Source organism: Sceloporus undulatus, chromosome 4, assembly GCF_019175285.1.
Source record: "Sceloporus undulatus isolate JIND9_A2432 ecotype Alabama chromosome 4, SceUnd_v1.1, whole genome shotgun sequence".
NCBI lineage: Eukaryota > Metazoa > Chordata > Lepidosauria > Squamata > Phrynosomatidae > Sceloporus > Sceloporus undulatus.
Window position 1 is genome coordinate 120,005,016 of NC_056525.1, and position 27,162 is coordinate 120,032,177.

The 27,162-nt window shown below is 40.3% G+C and overlaps 1 protein-coding gene across 2 annotated transcripts in view; it reads right to left on the minus strand.

Moving 5' to 3' along the window:
• The window catches only part of C4H1orf21 (chromosome 4 C1orf21 homolog), a 145,639-nt gene extending 119,702 nt beyond the window's left edge, over positions 1-25,937 (minus strand). Inside the window, exon 1 of one of the 2 annotated variants that reach the window (XM_042463706.1) lies at positions 25,733-25,937. The gene's annotated coding sequence lies outside the window, so the exon portion shown is untranslated. Of the gene's footprint in view, positions 1-24,144; positions 24,294-25,732 lie in introns of those variants that run through there. The other variant, XM_042463707.1, reaches the window with a different exon arrangement.
• Between the last annotated feature and the right edge of the window lie 1,225 nt (positions 25,938-27,162).

The window sequence follows — 27,162 nt, forward strand, 5'->3', positions numbered from 1 at the left end:
TCAATTGCATGAAGATTTTGGTATACAGATTGTAGTCTTAAGAGACAAAGTAAAAGATGACATAAAATTCAAATCAGTCTACTACCCAGAGTTGACCACCAGAAATAAATGCTTTATTCTTGCAGGAGCTGTGGATCCTAAAACGGTCCTAGAAGCTTAGACTAAACAGTGCCTTAATATTTACAGAAATTATTGCACTGGAGGGGTTATGTTGTCCAGAATTTGTAAAGTAATGCATGGTTTTGCAACATCTTGATCTTATTTAGTCTAGAGATTTTCCCCCATTTTGAAAAGACAAGCAAACTGAAGCAGAGAGTAAACACATCTGCATAGGAAATGAGCAATGGAACAAGTTTTGAGTGGCTCAGAAATTCCCATCATCACAAGTTCTCTGTGATGGACATAACATTCCTTAATTGGGAAAAAGTGAACAAATTATTGCCGGAGAACAGAATATTTAAGAACTTCACAAATACTGCAGATGTATTATGTGACAAAAGAAATAACTTCGGTTCAGAGCACACATAACATTTAGGAATCATATGACCTGTTCTTAGGACTCTCTGATTAAACTTTAAAGTATAAACTTGGAAAATATCTAGAATTTAGAAACTCAGCAGTTCACAGTAGGATTATAATTTAAAATAAACATACTTATTGATAACACAGGCTTGTAAAGTGTCACTTCCCTAGTAACCAATGGCAAGTTAAGAACTGATTTCTGGCAAGCAAACAGAAGAGCTTCTGGAAACAGAGACAGCTAGTGCACTGTTTTTTAATCTCCTTCCTATTGTGAGTTCTCCACAAATAATTTGCATGGGAATTGTGGGTTTGCAGGTTAGTAAAAATTAGTTATGACATAGTAACTTCTAGAGAAATTGTTGTGCAGTGATAGTATGAAGCCAATGCCCTTCCCCACAATAACCCAACCACCATGTAATCTCACTCTCCAAAACTGAATCTGTTTGCTATCTCAATGGAGATTACAGGAGTTATATTTTAGTTTTTAATTTATTGCATGTACAAACTAATTTACATGGACTTCCCAGTTGCTGCCTATGCAAAAGACTGGTCAGGTTCATGTTCAGTTAAGATTCCACAATGCTGAAACATCAGATGCTCCCAATCATTGGAGCTGACTGGAGTAGTACTTATGCTGCAACAATAGATGAAAAGGAATTGTTGTTAACTGCTGTCAAACTGACGTTGACGTACAGAGATCCTATGAATGAGAGACCTCCAAGTCATCCTATCAACAGCAGCCCTGCTCAGGTCTTGTAGACTCAGGGCCATTCGTGATTAAATCTATTCATCTGTAATGCGGTCTTCCTAATTTCCTACTACTTCTATGTTATCAAGCATAATTGTCTTTCCCTCCCTCCCCTCTAGTGAGACATGTCATCTCACAACATGGCCTAAGTACGAAATCTCAGTTTAATCATCTTGGCTTCTGGGAGAGTTTAGCCTTGATGTACAATGCTCTCGGACCCATTTGTTTATCTTTTTAGCAGTTCAGGGTATCCTCCACTCTCCTCCAGAAATCAAATGAGTTGATTTCTCTTCCCATGCGCTCTCTTCACCGTCCAGCTTGGAGGTAAAACAGATTTTACCTTTGGAAATTGGAAACATGCCACGTTTACAGACTGAAAGTCATCCTGTTATTTTAGTTACGTAAAACACATCACATAAAACACATCATACAAATAATTTGGTTTTGCCTAAAGTTATCATGACTAATGTAGTAAAAGAGCTGTTTGTATCAGAAAATAATTACAAATTGAAATTTTTTTACAATTACAATTGGAACTACAAGGCCAAAACTGTAAAGAACACCTGAACTAATACAGATCCTGTTTAGTTTGCCTGTTTATGACAAACAGACAAAAAGCTCCAAATAAAATAGAAGAAACCATCAACTTTCGTAAAACAAAGGAAATGATTTTGTCTCCACTGAAATAAAGAAGATGCATGCAAGTGGTGACGAACAACTGTATTAGGCCTGCTGGCACCTATCTTAAGCAGGAATAAAAGTAATCATATAATCCTCCTAACCAGAATGTGAATTGAACAAACACTGCTAAAAGAGGAAGGCTGGCTAGTATTTATTTTGTGATTAAAACCAGTGCTATTTGGCTATTAGTTTGGATATTTAGTACTTTCTCCAAATCAACTATTAGGGTGTCCAGGAGATTAAAAAACACACACACAATTAGGATGAATATAATTCATAAAAGCCTGAGCCACAGGGAACTCATGCCACCAAAGTTGTGCAGGGAGATAAAACAATTCCCCAGTGCCTGCACTCATGAGAATGGAGCTGTGACACCTCCACCAGACCAGGCTGGTTAACATCTGATCAAAAATATAATCACAACTACGGCAAAACAAAAACTTAAGACACTATGCTTTCTATTTTGCAGTCAAATACAAACAAAGCCATTGAAATTAAAAAAAACAATTGTGTCACACAGAGAAGAAAGTGTGGAGGAATAGTTAAGTGGCAGTTTCAGAAACATCAACCATGTTTTAAATGTGTATTTCAACCGTCTCAGGCATTCACATCACTTTCTCTAAATCACTCTGTTGAAATACCACTTTGTTAGTTTCATACAGTTATGCTGAAGCATTTATTTCACTTCTTAGGTATCTATCCTCATGTTCTTTTCAGAGTTATAATGATTTATCTCATCGTGCATTATGTAACAAACTGGTATTATCTTTGACTCCCCCCACCCTTTATTCAGTTCTGTTGACAAGTCATGTCACTTCTCCCTTTGTAACACAGCAAATGCAAACAAACTTTCCTTTCTCTTTGCTCCTACCTTGGCTCAATCTATATGGAGCTAAAAATACTGCTTAGTCTTGATTCTAACCTTTGTGTGGTTTATGAGGTTCACTTCCTCTTGGAGCAGTCTCAGATCTTTTCACTGCCTACGGGCTATAATTTTAGATGAGACTTAACACAGTTTTAATCCAGGTTTTGTCAGTATTTTGCATTACCTTTCTTCCACCTGGGTTGGAATCAAGTCTAATCCTGAAGGGCCAGCATTATTAGGGGGTTGTTTCTGGGCTCATTTTGTTTGGAAGACCAGACCTGGTTATTTTGGTTAAACGGGATCCATTTCTTTTATTTCTTATCTTTCCCCCCCACCCAAGGCAAGACCATAATTCTTCATGCAACTGTGCTCAGCCTTAGCGGTTGCCACCTCTGTGTTTGTTTTTCTTTTCACATATGCAAATAAGCCTATAACAATTTCAATAAAAATGCCTATGGTAGAAGGAGTCATTTATTCAAAATTTTAAAAGGCAAGAAATAATGTCATGGCTGCATTTTTAAGACGTTCATCACAGAGACCATAACTCCACTGAAACATGTTGAATACCATGTAATGTTATACCATTGCCTATAAAAATCCTAATTTTAATAAAAAAAGTTATAGCTTTCATTTTTAGATATATGTTTAAAGTAGTACCAGAAATAAAAAACAATATACTTGGGGAGGGAAAGGAATTGTCTGGTGAAGAAAAAAAATCTGGTCAATTATATTTTATTTAGCTTATCCAAGTTTAACCGTTTCGACAGTTCTAACAAAACTCCTCAAGTTTTTAAAAGTTGTTTATTTTGTGGATTGGAGAACAAAGGTTAAAAAAAAATGACCTTAAAAATTGCATGGCTGTCTATGAAAGCAAAGTTTGGAAACCCTCTATTTTTGGACAACAACCAGCATGGCCACTGGACGTTCAGAAGTACATTTTTCAAGCTCTACTCAGACCTGTCCATCATCCCTCATAACGTCCAGCAAAGCAAAACACAATGCCATTATGCTGGGGGTTTCTCTGTCCTTTCAAATGTTACACCATGAACTGATTAAGTGAATTTTCGTACCCAAAACCATACCGTCATTTTAGTTTACTAAACATTACCAGGGAAAAGACAGGAGAGAAAGCTGTCACTTTTGGCACCAGCCATGCAATCTCCATTAACAGCTAATTCGAACAGTGTAAAATCATACAGAGCATCTTTTGTTTCGTATCTAGCATTAGAACAGCAATATAGGAAAATGACTCCAATAGTGTCTGCTGATATTAGCTGTTGAGATTTTTGTGCACTCTTTTGCTTTTTCGTGTGTTGCAGGAAATGCCTCCACAGGGCAGTTAAAGGGCTTGAACTGAAGGAGGGATGGAGAGTCAAAAGAAGAGATTTAGTCAGCCATTTCAGTGCTAATCTTCAGTTTGTCAACTTTTTCCTCATATGAACAAATATTTGCCATTAATTCTTATGTGGAGAAGCAAAACAGATTCCACCAACAGATCCACTTTGTGTTGGAAGATTACTGCACAGTCAGAACTCATCTTTCCAAGCACACTCCACCCACCAAAACAAGATTTTACATGTATTTCTAAAAATACCATACATGCATTTGGGCACGTGTGCACACACACAGTTCCTAACATGATGTCCTACTGTCTAAGCCAGTGATGGTGAACCTTTTAGAGGCTGAGTGCCCAAATTGCAACCCAAAACCCACTTATTTATTGCAAAGTGCCATGTCCCTCTGGCTTTCCAGTAACAAACTCTGGCATACTCTGTGCTGGGGTGATGGCACATGTGCCCAGAGAGAGGGTTCTGAGTGCCACTTCTGGCATGCGTGCCATAGGTTCGCCATCACTGGTCTAAGCATTCCCTCATACTCCCAATACAACCACAGAAGAGAACCCACAATGTAGCTATACAATGAATTTATGTCTCAATGCTGGGTATCTCTCCTAGGGTACTCCACCATATATCTGGTATTAGTGGCTTTCCTATGACTTTCCAAACTTAAGGGTGGAGGTGGGGAATCAGTATGTCACTTGTATGGTGTTTTGCTGCCTAGTTATTATAAGAAGAAAAGAAGTACCTCTAGAAGTAAAGGCTGTGCTTAGGGAACACGACTCTGGTGAGCACTCCTTTCAGTTTTGTCAACACAAATATTACCCCACTAAGAAGAAAGTCCTTTCATGAGGAAAGATCCTCAATGATTCCAGGGATGCCTAGCAGCTTAACCCACAACCCAGTGGTGCCTCAGAGAACATCTCTATCCTCAAGTACACCCCATGTAAATGAAAGGGTGGCTATTCACCCCTTTGGCAGGAGGATAGACCACTGTGAGCTGCCTTGGCGGAAAGGTGGGAGGTAAAATATGTTGAGAGAAAAGTTGGGAAATAAAATAAATAACTTGCCAACCATGATGACACCACTGTAGTAAAGTCAAAATCTTCCTTCCACCCCACCCCACCCCGACTATAAGAAGCTCAATATGCAAAGATCTTCAAGAAGATCTCCCTTAGATACTTGCTCATTGTTTTATGGGCAGCATATTTTTGCTAATCTGTCATATTTTCTTTCACTTGCTTTTACAGTACTGCACCAGGAAAACGTGGCAAACAGTTTCAAACGTAAAAAGAGATTGCCCTAAAATTAGAGCCTTATTGAAGACAAGTGGCTCCTATCAATCCATCTACCTGCCTAAAAACCAGAGAGGATGGCAAAGAAATATGTCCTTCCAACTAGAATGCTAGAATAAATTATTCACCTTCCAAAAATGACTTCCTATGATCTAGACAGGAAAGCATGAAGTGTATTTGTTTTAAGCTCAGCTTTTCTTGAAAAGAATAGAAATATCATGCCAAATAAAAATAAAGCAGTTGAGTAACTTTCCTCTTCCAAAACACAAAACTTCATAAAAATAAATGTTTGTAGTGCAGACACAGAGTGTTTTATGTGTGCACACAGAAGTTATTGTATATGTATGTATATATGTGTGTGTGTGTGTGCGTGTGTGTGTGTGTACACACACACACATACTGGATGCATTCATACACTGGAGCGCTTTAACAGTAACATTCAAACTACAGACAAACATCCAGTGTCCAGCACAAACTGCTGGGAAATAGGATGAAGAATGTGCAACTAAAATTTTGCTTTTCTCTCTCTCAAGGGCCATTATAATTCATTTACCCAGCCAACTAAGATACAACAGTTGTAAAATTGCACATACCTCATAGCAAGGTTAGAAGGATTTCACTTGCAAACAATTTTCACAAGAAGGCCAGGTTGGGAGAAAACTTGTGAGGGCATGAACACTGACTCACTGACTAGAAATCAAAACATGTCCACAATTTAAAATCTGGCCAGTGTCAATGCATGTATGTGAAGCAGGAGACTCCAGAATGTCAGCTCCTTTTTAATCCATTTTGAAAAACAGCCATTTCTACTCTTCTGCCTCATCTATACTTAAGGTTCAAGTGGCTACAGCAGGGGTAGGCAACCTTTTTGAGCCGGGGGCCGGGTTGCTGTCCCTCAGATAACTGGGGGGCCGAAGGCAAAAAATAAATAATTAAATAATTTTTAAAAAAATTAAATATATAAATAAACCAGGACAAATGTAGGACAAAATTTTCAAATAGAAGACACTTTTTAAAAAAAATGGAGGACACGTGAAAAAATTTGCTGATTTTTAAAAAAAATGTTAATATAAATACATGTTTCTGAGGCTTCTATAGACAATTGCCCCCCAAAGGCCCCGGTGGCAATCGGCGGCAGGACCAGGCTGGGGCCGGTCCCAAGGCCTTGCCGGGCCGCATCCGGCCCGCGGGCCGCAGGTTGCCTACCCCTGGGCTACAGAATAGTCACTGCCCCTGTCTGGTCCACAATTCAGCACAGCAAGAATGAATAGTGTACTAAGAAAAAGATCCTTTGCCTGTGGCAAAAAGAACAAAGAGACTTAATGGATCAGTCCAGGCCCCTGGCTGTAGATTGCCTAAGTCTAGTCCAATGTGACATTTGAACATGGCTAATGTCCCACTCAGGGAGAAACAAAACATGGACCTTGGTTTAACAGAAGGATACCTTTTCTATCTGCTGTTCTTGGTGAAGCATTTCAGTGTTTTGGGAAGCTGTTGGTAGCTTCCCAATTATATTCTTGGCTGCTTTTGCCTTAGCTAGACATTATTACACCAAAGCCTTAACACCTGCCCCTCCTAATCGACAAGGCCTGGCAACTGGATCAAAGAAGGAACCAGCCAGAGCCTTAACAGCTGTCCTCCCAACCAGCCAGCATCACCACCACCCCATTTTCATTTAACCAACAGGTGCCCTTTGGGTATAATGCCTGTGCAAGCCTGTCTTGAATACACTCAAAACCCATAAATAACACTGACAGTAGCAGTGCTGCTGAAAAAAGAAGCAAAGAGACACTGAGCTTCAGCCAAAATCTGCTGATTTTCGGAATATTTGTTTACAATGGAAACATTTAATTTCCAATGTTATATTTTCCTTTAGTCATTCTGAGTCTCTGTGAGGAACATGAAGTTTTGAAATGTTCTCAGCATCTCCTGTTTAGAACATTTTAAAACTCCATGTTGTAACTTAAAATATTTTGGAATCACTTCTCTCTCTAATGAATACGCAGGACAATGTTATAGTAAAAACACTCACACTAAAGCTAGACAACCTAAAAGCATAGAACATTAAAGGAATTTATTGTTAAGCTGTGCTTGTTTTTAGGAGGTATCACTGCTTTTTTTAATGGGCAACATTACAGTTCAGCTATTTTTAGAATCATTTTGCAAGATTTAAAAACACTGAAAATGGCCCCCAATCCCCCAAAACAAGTCCCCAAAACAATGGTTTAAGAGAAAAAGTAAACATTATCCATTACATTAAGAAAAAAAAATACTAGGATTATCCACTGTTATGTTACCTGACAAAAATAACAATATTATCCTCCTTGTTGCCCTAAATGTAGCAGGGCCCTTGGTAACTTTATTTGTAATGTACTATTTCCATACTGTGGGCAAAACTAGTAAAAACGTAATAAAAAAAAGTTAACATTTTAAAATCAGCAAAGGTTAGTGGAATAATATGCTTTTTCCTTACTAGCTAAAAGCCAATAATGAAAGAGCCAAGCTAACTTCCCTAGGAAAGGAGTTTTACAACCAGAGTGCTATTACACACAAACCCCTGTTTTGGGTCTCTGAGTAGGTCCATACAAAAGGAGATGGTTTGTCAGAGATTCTGGTTCCATGTCTTTGGGCTTAAAAACCAGCAAGAAACTAAGGAGAGTATGTCAAGACAGCCTGGTGTCTGGCCTGTCACTAGGGCTGCAGTTTGCACTAGCCACACTTTAGATGGGCAGTTCTACTCTTTATTAATCTAAACATGAGTTGATAGAGAACCAGCTAAAGGTAAAGACATCCAGCCACCAATGCCACCCAACTTTCCTTTGTTAGTGCCAGTACCTAACAAAACTCCCACATCCCCATAGCTGTACTCCAGAATGGGAGAGTGCATTCCCATCTAGATCAGGCTGTACTCTAGTTCCATGTTGGTCTTTCTACTAACCGAATGGACTTCCAATGGAGTCCTTGAAGGTTCTGTTTTGCGGCCTGCATTTTAAACTTGTTTATAAATGATCTGGAGTTAGGGATAAACAGAGAAGTTTCTGCAGTGTATTTTGGACCCACACCACCTTGGAACTATTCTCCCCAAGTTAAATTCTTGCTAAATATTATTCAATAAAGTAAATATTTCTTACAACAGAAGCCTCTGCCTGTGTGAATTCTAAACCATACAGGCACATAAAAACACAATATTAAACTATTAAGAGGAAGACGCTTGGGGTCTCAAGTCCTTATATATTTAGGGAAAGTGTATAAAGAGTGAATGCTAGGCAGGTGTCATTGACGAGGGCATTCTATGAGAGAAGAGGAAAAGGGTAACCTCAAAGCATAGACAGGAGGTCTCACGTCAGAACATGACTCACTAGAAAACATAATAATGCTTGGTAGGATAGAAAGAAGTAGGGCAAAAGGAATACTGGATTACAGATGGATACTCAGTCAAGGAAGCCATAGTCCTGAGTCAGCAAGACCTGAGCAGGGCTGCCGATGATAGGGTGGTTTTTAAAGGAGATTATGTATAAACTTTGTTTCATGTGCCAAATTATTAAAAGTATTGTGCATAAAATTAGCTTCAGGCTATGTGTATGAGATGCATACGAAACATAAATTAATCTCATGTTTAGACTTAGTTCCCATCTCCAAGATGTCTCATTTAGCAGATGCAAATATTCCAAAATCCAAAATAAATCTGAAATCCAAAACACTTTTAGTCTGAAGTATTTTGGATAAGGGAGACTCAGCCTATAGGAAGAATATCGATTCATTTGAAATGTGTTGGTAGAGAGGAGTTCTACAGATATCATGGACTGTGAAAAAGATAAATAAATGAGTCCTAGAGCAAATCAAGCCTAAAAAGCCAAGATGCCTAAACTAAAACTGTTGTTCTTTGGACACAGCATTGGAAGGCGGAACTCCCTAAAAAGACAATTAATGTTTGTTAAGGTAGAAGTCAGTAGGGAAAGAGGATTTCAGAAAGGACCTGAACAGACAAGCCAAAATAAAGCTGCTTTGTGTCACTTTGGAGGTATGCTGTTTAAATTATGCATGCATCCTAAAGAGGCAGGAAGCCATGCCAAAGCCATGCCCCAGTCCTAAGGACTGGAGTGCAGCTTTGGCGCACCTTTTGGCCTCTTAAGATGTGTGTGCCATTTAAACAGCATACCTCCAAAGTGACCCGAAGCAGCTTTATTTTGGCCTGTCTGTTTGGGCCCAAAGATAAATTCAACCAAGGAAGCCGCAGCCCTGTGTCTGCAAGACCTAAATGATGATGTCCTAGTCATCCGCAAGCCGAACCAACGTTTGGGTCACACAGTATACAGAAAACCTACACATACAGACAGATGCCTGCACAAGAACTCCAACCATCACCCAGGACAAAAAAGAAGCACAATCAAAACACTAGTAGACCGGGCAAAACGCATCTGCGAACCCCATTTCTTGGAAGATGAATTGAAGCACCTAGACCAGGCTCTACAGGCAAATGGTTATTCCAGCTCAGACATCAGAAGGGCTGCCAGGCCCAGAAAAACTCAGAGGAGGGAAGACAAACAACCACCCAAAGGGAAGGTATTTTAACCAAACATCAAAGAAGTCACAGACACAATAGGGAAACTAGTGAGGAAACACAACCTTCAAATGGTTTACAAACCGACAAAGAAAATCCGGCAAATGCTTCACTCAGTCAAGGACCAGAGAGACCCTCTCACAGCCGCAGGAGTTTACTGCATATCATGCATCTGCGGACAAGTCATACATAGGGACCACCAAAAGCAGTGTACAAACAAGAATCAAGGAACACAAGAGACACTGCAGACTGGGTCAGCTAGAAAAATCAGCAGTAGCAGAACATGTTACAAACCATCCTGGGCATAAAATACTGTTTGAAAACACTGAAATTCTGGACCATGCCTACCACTACCATGTCAGGATGCACAGGGAAGCCATTGAAATCCACAAACACCTGGATAATTTCAACAGGAAAGAAGAAACCCTTAAAGTAAACAAGGTATGGCTACCAGTCCTGAAAAATAGCAAGATCAAGACTCAATAAATGCAAATGAGAAATCTCACAGGGTCAGAGGTTTCCCAGCAGACAATGAACACTAATCAAGCAGACACTAATCCTCTTTTGCATTAGCCTCCCAGCCTGAGGCCTTCCATTAGCAACAGAACAATACACAGGCAAATCACTCCTGCCTTCCCAGGTTCACACAGTATATACATACCCAACTCCTTTCCAGGCAAGCATTCTCTGAAGATCCCAGCCACAGATGCAGGTGAAACATCAGGAAGAAACTCTTCTAGAACATGGCCACATAGCCCGAAAAACCCACAAAAAATGTGATGATAGTGTGAATTGAAAATCTGTCATTCAAGTCAACCTGAGGGCAGTTAACAACAACCATGTAATTTCCTAGTGCCAGAATGGAAGAATCACTGGCATGCCCATATTTTCTGAGCTTGCAATTTCCTAACTTGAAAAATGAAATTTGAAAATCACTTCCCTGAGATACAGATTCCAATTTTAAGAATTTTTAGGGTGGAAAGTGCATTTTTTTTCCTATTTCAAATTAAACCAGATGGTTTAATTTGAAAGCAGCAGCTCTAGAGCTTGTTAGGTCTGTAACGTAGCTCTTTCCAACACTTGTGCCGTCTTCTGTCCCTGGGAGGAAAAACGCAGCAGTGACTTCCTTGCTAGAACAGTTAGAATCTAAGGAAGCTCTAAGCTTACCCATGGGAAATTTAATTCTCATACTGCAGAAGATTATTCTCTGATTTTAAAATATTCATCTGTTTGGTTGCCGTTATCAAACTAGAACTGCTCTCTGACAGCCAGATTATAAACTTTTATAAAAAGATCTCCTTATTCTTTTAGGCCTTTAGTGTATCCATGCTGACTAATAATGGGCATGTGAGAGCAGGAAGCTAGTTAAATTTTCCACAGTTATTGGGAAGACTGGCTACCATAGTAATGCATATTAAAAACTTCATCTATGAATATTCCTAAATCTGATGTACTGTGACGCATTTCTATTTTTAAAAAATGCAAATACTCCTGGAAGAACAGCATACAGAACAGCGTCTGCAGAAAACACATGAGTAAAAATACATCTCCAAAATATGAAGGTCTCCAACTGGCTCCTAATTTCCTTGAGGGTTTCACACACATGCATATCCATGCCCACTGTAGCTGCACTGTTGAAAAATAACCCCCCCCCTACATGCTTAGACAGCAAACCTAGTGCACACAATCTCCTACCCTTCATCATGGCTGCACCGCTTGCAAGACAGGTCCTGTGCTTTGATGCCTTGCCAGCCATTCAGGATGGTTCTGCCCAATGTGCCATGCGCCAACCACAGACATTCTGGCACTTGAGCAAAGTCAGAAGAACAGCAGTGAGGCATAATGGAATAGGAGAAAGAGGCTTACCCCCAGGCCATCTGAACTGCCCCCACTTGTATGGGTAGAGGGATGTCTTTTTTGGCTCTTTGCAGAAAGCGAGCAGCCGCATCAAAAGGCATTCGTTTCTCTCTGGGAGTTGCAAAGACTGGGAAAGAAAACTCACTAGGCCACTTGCAATAACATGTTAATGATGAGGTGGGACATCAACTAAAAGGGAAAAAAACAACTGCCTGTCTACTTGCCTGGAGATTTTTTTTTAAAATTCCAATGTAAGTAACAGAATCTCAATTCAGAGTGGGTGAGAGGTGCATTTAGGACCAAAGAAAAGAAAGGGCCATGACCAACTGCTCCTCTAAACCAGGTTAGCAATCAGGTGGGCTGGTATGGAAGGGGAAAGTAAGGAAAGAGGGCATGAAGTAAAAGGAAACCACTTCCAGTGATTTCTTCCCTATAAAATTTGGTATGTTCCAGTGGAATTTTTTTTAAAAGATCAGGAATGTCTCAAGTTGTCAGTGAGAGCTAATTATAAGAGTCCCTTTCATTCAGTAGCACAAGGGAATTACTCTGCCCACAGTGATGCGTCAGTCTGGGATTATTTAAAACCCATACACACAGAGATAGTTTATCTGTGTGGCACTTAATGGACCAATTTATTACATCTATCGGCCAGCCACCAGGAATGTGGCTGCTGCTAGTCCTGGCACTACAACTGAAGAAACTTTGATGCAAGCAAGAATTTCCCCACCAAAAACAGTCTAATAAACATGTTTGAGGCACATCCACCAGACTGACAAAAAGCTTTCTTGAAGAACTTGTATATTTTTTGCAGCAATTCCTCACTTGACTCAGAGCTGCACGGACAGATACTACTTTTCATAGAGGATGTACAGTATATGCTAATATCAATATCTATTCCATAATGAAGCCTTTTGATTCAACTGCCATAAAAAGTTGCAAGCAATATATTCTATAAAGTTTATGCTCTTGGTTTCACACTTTAGCTTTTCAATGAATGCAAAACATACTTCAAGTAACCTGAGCTGTAAATCAAGAAACTGCTGGCTTGACCATGAATTTACCATCTGAATTAAGCAATATATTTCTACTCAGTTCCATCTTAATCTACTACATGATATTAATCTATATCTTTCAAGACTGGTGTGCAGATTATTAAAACAGAGGTTGATTTCAAACAACCAAATCTTGGCTTCATGAACCAGAACATGCATCTGCTTTATCCAAGAGCCCCTTCGCTTCCACTGGCTCCATACCCTGGCTTGATGGGAGGCCACTAAACATAGGCCTAAATCCTACTGACAGTCTCAACATTGAATCAATAGGATTTACACAAGTTCTGACTCACCATTCAACAACTGAAGAGGTCTACTTGACTTGGATTACCAATAGGATTCATGCCAGGGTCTCCTGGTTAGGATTCAACAAGAAGCTTTGAGTGTAGCTTCTGGTTTGTTCACTTACTTATATGAACAGATAAACAAAGAAGAACTGTACAAGTGCACAAAACCTGGGCAAGCACTTCCTAAATAAGCCAGGTTTCAATCACCAAATTCTGAGTATTTCAAATGCATTATTTACTTATTATTTGGCGCTTTTATTTTTATCTAAAAAAATCTGCTGCCTCTCAAGTGTAGGTCACAGCCTAATCCTATGCTGATTTACTCAGAGGCACATCTTGTTTCTCCATATATTCCCATGTATATAAATATACGCAACTGCATATATTCCCTTGCAAATCTGCAGAGGATTCAAACCCAGTTTGTCATTTGGTCATGGGGTATTTTCTCATTGTCTCCACAGGACTTACAACTTTCTTGTGCCTTGGTGACTCTGCTATCTCTGCTTGTTTTACTCTTGTGTTTTCAGTCACTCTTCTTTTTTTTACACAAACAATCTCTAAAAGTAGGCGTGTTTTGACCATTCTGATCATGTCAATTCTTTTTCTGTGTCTTGTATAGCTTTACTGTTTATTTTGGAAGTATTTTATGTTGCACTGAATAGGGATTATAGTGACAACATTCTAAGCCACCTTTTTGGGCTACACCAACATTTTAACTATTGCTTGCACTACTTGATTAACATCTTTGTTTACTTAAATGACATAGTTATTCCAAGTACAATATGCTTTCTGACCTATATATAAAAACCAGTCATTTGCAATTGGGAGGAACCATTACACATACTGCTGAAGAGGCATAATGGAACAAAACACACACAGATGCATGGACATACTGTACATTATGTGAATTAATAATTCATCAACAGTCAGCAGTGCTACTTTTCTTCCACCCTCTTTAACTGTTTACAAACTTTAATACAAGAAGCCAAAGCCATCAACAGATTGTAAGCCTTGGTAATCTTTTTTTAAAAAGCCAAAGCATTCCTAAATCAGAAAATAACTCCTTGAGAAGACTAAAGTAGAAGCAGGCGCCATCCTACAGAACCACATACCTCAATTACAAATGTTTAAATCTGTCCACTTGGGTTATTTTCTCATTTTACAATCTTAAACAGATTTATTCTAATAAGTCTGCACATAGAAGTCCATTTGCATTCTTGTGTACATTTAACCCAGTCGTGGCAAACCTATGGCACGCATGCAAGACACATGCTGTTGCCCTAGCACAGAGTGTGCCAGAGTTTCTTACTAGAAAGCCAGAGGGATGTGGCACTTTGCAATAAATAAGTGGGGTCTGGGTTGTAGTTTGGGCACTTGGTCTATAAAAGGTTCACCATCACTGATTTAGCCTGATAGATGCTTCCAGAGATAGCCATGTTGGTAATTCTGTACTCCATTTATGCATCTTCTTCAGGATTACATCAGGAGAGACACAGGTATCTCTTTGTATTAGGCTAAATGTACACCAACATGCATATGGACTTGTTTGCAGACTTAAAAGAATATTGCAAAGTCCTGTAATATTGTACTCCACCAGTACATCTGAACAAATGGATTAATATCCATGAAATATTAATATTGTAGATTAATATCTACAAAAGCCCATGCTGAAATAAATCAATTAATCTCAAAGGTATTATTAAATTCCTTCTTCCTACCACCCTCTTTTCCTTTTTATCCTAATACATTCATGTATGCAGTTTTTTCTATTCATGTATGCAGTTTTGTCTAACACAAACCTTTATGAGCAATTACTCCTAATGCATTTTTGTACGTAATCTTCATATTACAAAATTCAGAGAAGCGGAAATATCAATGTATAACCATTCTTCAGGCCGTGTACTGTTTCACGAAATGCAATCTAGGTAAATTCACATTAAACTGCAAACCAAACAATTTCTCCCTCTTCTCTAACTTCAATACAATGAATAGCTTCTTTGGCTACCTTGGCATTTTACAATAAGGGAAGTTAGCCTCACCTTAACTCCACAAGTGTGTCTGTTTGTGTCTGGCGGAGGGAGCCTTCACAAATTGACAAAGCTGTCAATTCATGGTAACGCCATGAATTTCACAGGGTTAGGCAAGGAATACTCAGAGGTAGTTTTGCCAGTTTCTTTCTCTGATACATAGCCTACAGCACCTAGTATTAATTGGTGGCTTCCCATCCAAATATTGGCCTCCAATCCAAGTACTAACCAAGGTTGACTCTGCTTAGCTTTCAAAATCAGACGGTATCTGATGCCTTTAGGGTATTCAGGCCCTATTCAAGCACTCTTGTATATTAGTTTTCAGTGAACTCCTAAGTAACTTCATGTTAAAAATAATCCTCACTGTGTCCCCGAGGCACTCATATCTAGAACTCTTTTAAAAAGATATGGCAGGCTCTATGCGGTCCAGACGTTGGACTACAGATCCCACTGTCACTCCACATTGGTTACAATCAACTGGCTAAGGCTGATGGGAAAGAGCTGGACTGTCATAAATTCCCCACCACAGTTATGTAGTATGGTTAGCATCCCCTAGAAAACAAGGTTTTCAAATGATTATATGAGGCCAAGCAGTACATACAAAACTCAGATTTTTACCAAAGTGTAGAACATCTGTGATTTTTGAAATTAATTTATACAACTAAAATTATAAGCAAAAATATTAACATACATAACATTTAGCAGGTCCACAAAAAGTAGGTGAAATAGCCTTCAGCTGCTTATCTTTAACAAACAATGGGGAGATATTTCCAACAGCATGAAACATCTAATTATTATATATTAACAAGTAGACAACAACATTACATTTTGAACAGTGGAATTAGCGTTAACTATAATAACACTGATATTTCAGACCACTGTGTGCTGAAGTAAATATGCATTCATTATAGCAGTGGTTTTCAAATGTTAGATGATTAAGAAACATTATTCATTTTGGCAGACAAGTCAGGAAACCCTGTCTGCCCTCCATCAACCTCTGCACAATGTATGTTGGCAATAGGCATTTAACTGGTCAATTGATAGCAAACATTGTCAATTAACAAGCAAGTTTCTTTTTAATTCATTCGCTTTATTGGAACAACAAAAACCAGCTGTTTTAGTACTTACAATAACTTAACAAAAACAATGCAAACACAGTTTGAAAAAGAATAAAGGTAAGCTCATACAGACAAGTAAACACTATACATCTATAGCAGACAACAAGAAAGACAGCCACAGCATTCTCCTGAACAGAAAGTTAAAAAACAACAACAGCCTAATAGTTTTGTTTTGGGATTCTCTCTAAATACATTTTTGGCAAAATGAATTTTTTAAAATGTCAGAAACTAAACATGAAGGGCTGCTGATATCAACCCACCCAGACATTTTGTTTGCCAGCACAGATGAAAGGCATTTCAACAGAATTATGAAGAGGCAGAAATCAAGAAATATCCTTGTCCAACGTCGGGGGGGGGGGGATGCTTTTTCTTCTGCGACCAGAAAACAAAGACTCAATTCTCAATTGATTTCAAATTCTTCTTAGTTAACTCCAACATCTATTAATTCTAGGTAGTACATATCTAACAACAGGTTTGAGACCAATTGTCACTTTTTGCAAGAACATCTTGGAACAGAAACAGATTAATGGCAGACTGAAATGGGGAGGGGAAGAGAGAGAGAAAAAGAATACAGTATCTGGCATACAGCCCTATGGAATGAATACAATTTGTGTATTTCTAACTTCCTGGGCTCAGAGATGGGCAGGTGTTGCTTCTAAGTACAGAAGTGCACTGAGTACTCTGGTATTTGCTCATCTTTTATAAACTTTACTCACAATGCTTTAGATATAGAGATTATGCAGAAGGCAGAACAACCCACATGTAGACTTTGGGGGTGAGGTTTAAACAGAAACACATATAAATGTCTCACTTCTCAGTAAAGCGCTGCATAGATTTATAAGGTTCTACAGTACATAAAGATTCCTTCAAGGTCAGTTCTTCTACACAAGCCTAAAGCCAATGTAACCTCAAATCTCTTCACAACCCCCACATATTACAACATAATGATGGAGAAGTTTATCAAAACATGGGGAAAGGTTTAGCAGTAGTGTATCCAACTCATGCTTGGTCCACAGACCAATTTTCTCCCCCTGGGATCTTCTAGAGAAGTGGTGGCAAACCTATGGCACGAGTGCCAGAGGTGGCACTCAGAGCCCTTTCTGTGAGCACACACACCGTCGCCTCAGCAGAGTTTGCCAGAGCTTGTTACTAGAAAACCAGAGGGACATGGCATTTTGAGATAAATAGTGGGTTTGGAGTTGCAGTTTGGGCACTCGGTCTCTAAAACATTAGTCATCACTGTTCTAGAGGCCACAATGAGCACCCAAAAATGCCCCCACAGCCCCAGAAGTGTCCAGAAATCCCAATTTTGGAAAATGTGCATGTATGTGGGTGGGGGGATGTTCCCCAGAGGACACCAGCTCTGAAATCTATAAGGAGAATTGCTACTCCTGGGGATTCTAAGAGAGGCAATCCATCTTTTTGTTTCAACAAGAAGCAGAACAGTCTGGAAAATCCTGAGAGGTCAAGTGGCTGCAAGTACAGCCTGGGAGGAGAAGAGATGACCCAGGGCCAGATTTTGCCTATCACTGTCCTACAATCTCTTCCTAGAATCAACAACAAGCCCAAAACATATCCAGAAACAGAGGAAGCATCAGTGACTAACAGAAGGTTAAAAGGATTACCGTAAGTACTTCCACAGCTTCCTGCCCAACCCTTTGCCTCTGCAAATTATTTCCTTCCACTGTATTCCAGTTATTCAACCATAGCCAGGATTACCAGACCCATTCACACTAAACACACTTATAGGGCTACATTAAAATCTAATGGCCATGGCAACATCCTGTGGAATCCTGATATTTGCAATGTTGTTGTTGTTGTCTGTCTTCAAGTAGTTTCTGATTTATGGCGACCCTAAAATCCTATTATGGGGCTTTCTTGGAAAGATTTGTTCAAAGAGGATAAGCCTTGAGGCTGAGAGAGAAGGGAGAAGCATTTAGACTTCTCAGCCAGAGAGCTCCAGTGCCTCAATATACACCCCAGGATTCCACAGGATGGAAGTATGGCACTTAAAGTGGAACCATAGCACTATAACTGTGTAGTGCGAATGTACCCTAGGACTGCTCAGTCCTGATCTGTAAGAGAATCCAGCTAGACCTCGTCCATCAGAGTAATTATGCGCTTTATATTACACCAAATTAACATGTTAAAAAAGAAACTTTTCTAACTTCTAGACTTGTGGTGTTTCCAGCATAGTTTTCTCTGCTGAATGACTTCAAAAAGCAGGTTTTGCTTCTTCCTCCTCCCTTAAAGAACCTCTTTAATCCAGCAGAATGAAGATCTCCACCACACCAAGAAACTCAGCTGGCAGAATAGCACAGAAGAGCTGAATATTCCAAAAGCACAGAGGGAAAAAGACAGGAACAGCAGGAAACAAGCTAAAAATCACATGGCTCCTCCAAACACAGGAAGACATTTGCTATTATCCTCTTCCCTGAGCAATTTTGTATTCTTTTATACAGAAATTATAATGTTGGGCTTCCTTGACATCACAAGTTAACAAAACAGATGTGTTCCTGGACATTACTTCTTTTAACAGAAAATTTTATACCAGAGGCAGAAATAACACAGAAAGAGATGGGATGGTAAAGGCAGAAGAGCAATTCAACACATTTCAGCAAGTTGAATAAAACACATTTATTCAAAACAAAATAATATACACAAGCAGCCCTGGTGGCGCAGTGGTTCAATGCTGATACTGCAGCCACAACGTTGTAAGTCTGAGGAGTGCTCCAAGGTCCACTCACCCTTCCATCCTTTCATAGGTCAGTAAAATGAATCCTCAGCTTGTTGGGGGCAATTGGCTTACACATTGTAAACTGCTTTGGGAGTGCAAGTTCACTTGGAAATGGTATAGACGTGTACTTGCTATTGCCATTGTTAAGTAAAATGAAATAAACAAAAACAGGTTCCAATAGGTAAGCCTTGCATAAGAAATTAACAATACTTTGAACCTTCAAGAGGCTACCTGAAGGCTTCTTCCAAAATGCAGCTAGAGACAACACCTTCTTTCACCAGTGTCCACTTTTCTTACAGTGTTTATGTTTGTGACCAAACTCACAGGTCTTTGCCTTTGCTTTGGGGAGAGGAGGGTTAAATGGTGAGGCCGGCTTACCTGTTCTCCCCTTTTCCTTGTATTTTGTTGTTCACATATACAGTACTCAGCAAGCTGCTGTTTACCTTGCCTGTGGTAGGCAGACACACACACATAGCTAGAGCAGAATTTCATGCTTTCCCAGCTCAGGTTTTATTGCATTGCTTACTGGAGACATGTCACTGCAACCTGACACTTAAAATCTGTGCTTCTCCAGGTTTCCATCATTACCATCTCAATAGCAATGCTGCTAAAAAATATTCCAGCTAGGAGAAGAAGGGTCTGGATAGGGCAAAAAGACTTCATAAAAAGGACCTTCATTGTCAGAAGCTTTGTTAACTTAAAAAAACAACAACCATGTAATTCTTCTTGTCGACAGGCCTGATGACAGGGATTTGTATACATATGGTGCCTCCAAATCCAATTGTATAATGAAATTCATTTTGCTACACAGTATGATTCAGAAGCAGAGGCAAAGTCAAATTTGTCATTTGGTATGTAAGTCAAGGGCTGTTACTCAGCAAATGTGCCTTCAAATCGGATGCTGACTTATGGCAGCCCCACATATATCAGGTTAAAAAGGGGGCCAATGACAACAAAAATGTAAACTTGATGAAATCCATAATTGTTCTGGCACAATGAAATCCGCTCAACATCTCATTTCCTTGTACTTAATATAAAAGCACCTTAAGGCACTGTTTAAAGTTATTTTCCCAAGCTTAAGATGTGGGACAAGCCATGGAGCGGGGTAGACAGAAATGACAATTTAAATTGTTGAAGCTACACTGAGGAAGGAAGGAAGGAAGGAAGGAAGGAAGGAAGGAAGGAAGGAAGGAAGGAGCTGCCCTTCCTCTTATACTCCCATATCTCCATTTTTAAAAAAAATCAATATTCAGTACTCATACCTGAACACATCTTGGATATTCAACTTCCATTCACTTTTGAGGGGAGATATCTCTGGTTTGCACATACCTCCAAAAACATAAAAGCAGGAGTTGCTCCCTAAGTTTCATAAGCTACCCAGTTCAACATGATTTTAAGATGAAGAGCATCCCATGCCCGAGATACAGCCACTTAAGATTCAACAGCACAAGGGAGATGTAATGATAGTTCATATAAGTTTTATTTCCTTGTATTAATCCAAGGTCACTGGTCATTTGGGTGCCTTCTACATCTGAAGAATGTATCACTACTGTAAAAATTATTAAAATATAGTATTATTACAGCAGCTGGTCTTCAGCACAAGGAACAGCAATATCTGTTATTACTTTACCTTGACATCCTGGTTGCTTTAACAAATAACACTGTCTTAGATGTTTCTGAAAAAGCTAAGTTGGCAAGAAGTAAATGTAAAAAATGTAAAAAAAAATTAACTTGGGTTACTATACATGGACAACTTTAAAAAAGCTGGAGCAGCAAATTTTCACTAGTCATGGATACCAAAAAAAAACTCTGTGGAATATACATCACTAGGAAAGCAAAGGACAGCGATCACCAAAGTTTTAAAAAAACTTTCTTGAGTACATTTCAAGGTTCAAATGTTTTTTCATCCAGACTTTTTCCTTACATCAACACCTCAATAACAGTAAAAGCATTTCATGGTTCTTCTTTTTTCTTTTTTAATAGTGAAGGATTTCTGCCTTTGGCATGCATACTAGACCCAGTTAAGATCTATCAATAACTACCCACCGCACAGAATCTAAGAGCTAGCCAAATACACAAATACTCCTCACACTCACCACATCCACCACTCCCATGACATGTTTGTTGTGGACTGGCTATACATTTGCACATAATGCCGTATGCCACAGCCAATGTGAGTAGGTTTTCTGCATGCTGATATAATGTCAATAGCTCATCCAACCAACTTTCAATTACAACAAGAAATCCAAATGCATCAACAAAGTGCATCTGGCACAGTAACAAACTCCCCCACTTTTTTTTTTTATTAACCAGAGGCCTCCCATACCTAAAATCTCCATTTTCTAAACAAGTAACAATTTTCTACTCCCTACATACCATATTTCAAGGGTGAAGAAAATTTGGCCTCTAGATGTTTTGGCTTACAGCTACCATCAGCTGCATCCAGCAAAGCCAATGGTAAGGGCCTGTGGAAATACCCACTGCCCATAACAAGAGGACTAACGGTTTCCCACCCTGCCCTACTTGCTCCACCACTGGTACCACAACCATCAACTCCAGTATATGTCACTGCAACAGATATATTATGGTACCAAGCTGCAAATCCCATCCAAACAGACTTGACTAGGACTGTATGATTTTTATAAAATGCAAACACAAAAACAATAACACGGCTTAGATTGAAACAGTTTTCTTATCGAGATTTCTGAGTGGTTCCAGAATTCTTTCACATCTCATTCACACTTAGAAAAGTCCTAAAAAGTAAATCAATTACTACTAGACAATTCCAAGAGCTGAAATCACTCCAGACATGACAGCACAACGTATTTTGCATCTTTCCTGCATTCACATACACAGAGACCCTGAAAAGAAAGGAAAAGCTGGTGCAGTCCTCAAAAGAAAAAGAAACAAGCCTAAGAAGTAAGAAAAAATCCCCACAGAGTTTGGAGAATGGAAAAAAATCAGGAGAATGAATGGACAGAGAGGAGACTCATGAGCCAGAAATGCAGAGATGAGGAAGGCTGAAAACCATAATTTGAATTACAATCTGAAATAATCTAGCTAACATTTTTGGCAGGAGGCCTCCACCACACAACAACCAGCCCTCTCTTTTCACAGACAATGCCTCGGCTTCAGCATGCCCCTTCTTTCAGGCCTACTATGCAACAGAAAAGGCACTTGGCTCAACAAAAGCAAAGTTTGAACGCATCTGCTTCAGTGCTGACATTCTGGAGCCTTGTATGTTGCAAGATGGCACAGCACATAGATGCCGTCTAACACCACCAAACCCCACAGTCTGTTGCAAGACACAAAGTGGAGAAGAATGGTTTTCAGCCACTGAACATTATTACACAATAAAACACACACCCTGCTGTGCTTTGCTGCCAATATAGCATGGGCTATTAGGCCAGGAACATAACAGGGATTTGCAAAATAAATAATTGCATGGAGACAAACAGAAGTCATAATCTTTGTGTCATGTCACCCAGCAGCCTATTATTCAGACACTAGGCAACACACCTATAAATTACAACTTTTAACAATACCCATGCTTAAATCTTCTTCCTTGCCAGCTTCACAATGGAGCTGCAATTTCTGACAGTTCACCCATGCCTAACCTTTCCACAAAACTAATCACATTAATTAACACACCTCCCAAGGTAGATATCCTCACATGTGGAGTCCAAGAAAAATGTGTCAACCTTATTTATGTTACTATATAAATCCAGATGTCAATATATATTACAAAAACAAGGGATAAGCAGAAATTGTGTATGACTGGAATGGCGTGGGTGAGTAGGTCTGGGTTACGTTCCTCACATCACACCCTCTAAAATGCTCGCTGTGTCATTGCAAACACACAACAGACATGGATATATGAATATCCCAATTAATTTTGAGATTGCCCTTGGTGAACAGTACCTAATCCTTTAGCTGTATTCTCTCTGTATTACTAGAGTCTCTTCTGCTGTCTCTCCTACACTGAAATGGTATGATTATAAACCCTTGCAAGGTGGTGTTTCCAAAAGATAGCTTGCAAAGTCTGTCTGGTTATTTGTGGCAAGTTAAAGTTACCAGGCTAGTTTTACCAAAATGGGTAGACACAGGCTAGTCAAAATGGTTTGGTAGTTTTCAAATCATTCCCCCCAAAGTATAATACAGCTGTCTAAGCATTTCTTTCTTCCCCTGCCCCTCTCCCACCCCAGCTCTGGTTAATCTGGCATCAAGTTCATTCATTCTCAAATATTTAACCTTAGAAACAACAAAAAAATATAACAGTAAGGAATGATGACCATTTTCAAACAGTTAACAGAAAGAAATGAACGAACATGAAGAGTTAGCGCTCCACTAAGAACAGAACACAATATTTTAAATGTTACCTATGAATTTAGGTAACAGAGGATGAAACTGTCATACATTGTAAGAGCAACTCAGTATTGGGTCAAGTTCTTAAAGAGAAGTTATAGAACTTCCTTCTGGGTGAGAAATTGATTTTAAAAGACAAATATGTGTTGGGAATGAGTTGGATGTAAGATCCCAACCTCAGTGGATTGGAACAAATGGGCAATACATTCCCTTCCAGATCTGTGGTGCTGCTCTATACCTGCGTACACACTTTGAATGTGTGTGACCTGAGTCTACCAAAAAAGCCTTGCATTTGAGGCCACGTCGGTGTCGGGCAATACAAACATTTTACCAGCCACGTCTGATCTGGAGTGAGTCATTTTCAAACCAGGTCCCTGAGTAATGAAGACGGCGTACGTGAAAGAACCCTGCCATTTGTGCTTACTCCTGCCCAGCATATTTAAGCCACGCACAATGGCTTTCAATCACTTGAACAGAAGGAGAGCCAGGGGCAGCACTAGAGCCTCCGAGGGGAACACAATTATTAATTTCTAACCTCATTTTGGGTTTTTGGAAGAAGGAAAAAAAACGCTACACTGCCACCAGCAGTGACATGGTTGGAATATCCCAATTAACTGCAGCTGATGCGCCAAGGACCAAAGAAAGAATAGTATATTGGGAGGAGGATAAAAAGAGGGCAGAATGGACCTCACCTTTTCCAAACACAGAGGGAGGCTCAGACACCACTTCTCCCTTCAGTGACAGATGAGTGACGCAGGCAAAGACACACCAAATCCACCCTTCTTCCTAGGCTACAAGGAATGACATGGACAGTCCCTAAGGAACTCGATGTGGGCGACTGAACGGCCTCCATTACTAGTCCTCTGACAGCAGCGCCAAGTGCATTTTGTAAACAAACAGGAAGCCCTCCTCTGGAAGGAGTTATGAATTCACCCTTGCAATGTGTGTGCATTATGCATCCAGATACACAGCAGGGGGCAAGCTCAGTCTGACAGCCACGCTTCAACGCTGGCTGCCTTATAAACCCTGAAATAGATTTGAGGTTAAGGCAGGGGACGGGGTTCAAAATCACCACCCAAAGTCCCCTTCTCCAGCCAGTTGTCAAAGGACGCCTCCATGCAAACTGCCTGCATTGTTGCAAAGCTGCATCCGCACTGGAATATCCCAGTGAATTGAGATTATAGATCTATAACAGCAAGGAAGGGAGAAATCTTACAAAGCACAAGGCGGGGGACACAGATCCTGGCACCAAAATCAGAGGGACCCACAACCTTCCTTCCCCGCAAGGAACGAAGAGGAGCCTTTTGCCATCTGCAGCATACTGATCAATGATGCCAGCCTGAGCTTACCTAGCAAGAAGCATCCATGATCCCAGATGAGGGAGCAATAAATGGTCTTGTCACCTGCAAACACATGTAAATACAACCACACAGAGAAAGATTGCAAGGAGGAGGAAAGAGGGTCCCCTCTGGAAAAATGGAGGGCATGGCCAAACAAAAGCTTGCCACACTGATATAAATAGGAATCCATGCTGCTTAGCAAAGCTCAAAATGGAGGACATGTCTAAATAAAAAGCAAAAAGACTAATGTGAAATATAAAGCCAAGCTTGAAATGGAGGGTGTTCAAGACAGATGTAGGATATGACCCAACAAAAGGTGAAAACAGTGATATAAATAGAAACCCAGCTCAAAATGGAGGACATTTAAGAGAAATGGGGGGATGCCCAAATAACAAGCCTAAAACACTGATATAAAATATCAATCCATGCTCAAAATAAAATATAAAGCCAACCTCCAAATGGAGGACATGGCCAAATAAAAGCCAAAAACGCTCATAGAAATACAAACAAAAAAAAACCCCATGTTTCTTGGCTAAACTGGAAATGGAGGACATCCAAGAGAAATGGGAGGACGTGCCCAAATAAGAAGACAAAAGCACTGATATAAAACATGAATCCATGCTTCTCTGCCAACCTCAAAATGGAGGACGTGCCCAAACAAGCCAAAAAACAGTCCTATAAATCCATGCCAAGGCTCAGAATGGAGGACCTTGAAGGAACAAATGGAGGACGTGAGACGGCTACCAAACACAACACCAAGCCAAGGCTCTGAATGGAGAAAGAGGAGGAGAGGGAGAGAAAGAAAATATGGAGGACCTTCCCACCCCCCAAAGCCTAGGGACCCCTGATACAAAGCATCTAAAAGGCGGTGCTTCTTTAGCCCTGCTCAAAATGGAGGACGTTTTTTGGGGGGGAGGGAAGGTAGTGAAAGGGGTCTCACCTCAAGGGCCCCGCTGGGAGGGAGAGGCCTGGGGGAGGCCTCCTTTCCTTCCTTCCTTCTCTAGTCCAAGGGGCAAAGGCAGGGAGGAGGAGGGCCTGAGCCACGGAGTGCTGCCCGGCAGAGAAGCCCCTTGGCGGCAGCAGGAGGAGGAGCAGGAGAGGCCTAGGCGGAGAAGGGCCGGCCTCCCTGGCTATGAAGGGAAGGGAGGGAGGCAGAGCAGGCCTCTTTTTCCTACGCAGAGCTTTCTGGACTCAGGGAAACGCCTCCTCCTCCTCCTCCTCCTTACACCCAGCAGCAGGGAAAGAGTAAAGGCTGCAGCCACACTGGAGAAATAACCCGCTTTGGTAGCGCTTGAACTGTTTTGTGGCTCAAGGCTCATAGCCTTGAGCCACAAAACAGTTCAAGCGCTACCAAAGCGCTTCCCTATGGCCAAGGATTCCCCCTATGATTCTCCATGGCCAAGCCCTGTCATTTGTTGTCATCAATAAAAACCTCACAAAACAGGGATAACATTCCTTGGGCCGGCCTAAATTCACAACACAAGCTTTGTTGTTGGTGTGTCTTCTGGCAACCCTATCTGTCATAAGAGTGTTTCCTCAGAGAGGGGTTTGCCATGGCCATCCTCTGAGGCTGAGAGAGTGTGACTGGCCCAAGGGCACCCAGTGGGGTTCAAGGAAATCCTCCACCTCCTTTTCCAGGACCTGTCCTCCATTTTATGACCCTTTGTGCAAGAGGGATTCCAAGATGTACGCCATTTGGAGCAGGGCTAAAAAGCAAGGATTTTATGTTTTATGAGTGTTTTTTAGCTTTTGTTTTGGTCAGGCCCTCCTTTGGTTTGCATATGCCCTACATTTTCCTTGAATGTCCTCCATTTCAAACTTCAAATATCGTACACATACTAAGAAGCAGAGATTTATATATGGTGTTTTTGACTTTTCTTTGGTCATGTCCTCCATTTGTACTTGACTGGCCTTCATTTTAAGCTTAGCTAAGAAACATGGATTTACATTCCTATTATTTTTCTAGCTTTTCTTTCATTATGTCCTCCATTTTTTACTTTAAGATCCTCTATTTTGAACATCAGGAAGTTCTTCCTCATGTTGAGGTGGAATCTCTGTACTGTATACAGTACTTTCACGCACAAAGGTTGTGTTGTTCTGAAATGCTATCTCCTACAGTTAAGAGGCCAAGCAAAATGCACAATACACATGTGTGAGGGCCGGCGTGGTGAAATGGTCTCAGCGTTGGACTAGGACAGCGGGAGGCCTGGCTTCAAATCCCCACTTGGCCACTGAAACCCACTGGGTGATATTGAGCAAGTCACACTCTCTCAGCCTCAGAGGATGACAATGGCATACCCCTTTGAGGAAACTTGCCATGAAAACCCAATGATAGAGTCGGAAGAAGTCAGAAATGACTTGAAGCCACAG